This window comes from Fulmarus glacialis, unplaced genomic scaffold, assembly GCF_000690835.1.
Source record: "Fulmarus glacialis isolate BGI_N327 unplaced genomic scaffold, ASM69083v1 scaffold18680, whole genome shotgun sequence".
Classification (NCBI taxonomy): Eukaryota; Metazoa; Chordata; class Aves; order Procellariiformes; family Procellariidae; genus Fulmarus; species Fulmarus glacialis.
In genome coordinates, this window is record NW_009187317.1 from 5,728 (window position 1) to 6,044 (window position 317).

Genomic DNA, 317 nt, shown 5'->3' on the forward strand with positions numbered 1-317 from the left:
TGAAATGAAAAAAAGTCTCAGGAAAGCAGAATAAAAGCAGCAGAGCAATTACAGACATTTGGGAAAAAATTCTACCACAGTTAATCACTTACATATGAATTTTTGCAGAAAATATAACACTATGCATGAAGCATGGTACCGATTCCCTGCCTTCCTTAGGAACACGTAAATACTAACAAGAGGAGACACCTTTGCAATTAAGAAATTCAATACCTGCCACGTACACTGAGCAAAGAGAAGCCAAGCAAGCGTTACAATTCCGATTGGGTACCACACCACCCCGGAGGCACAACCCCCTTCCCAGCGCCCGGACAACC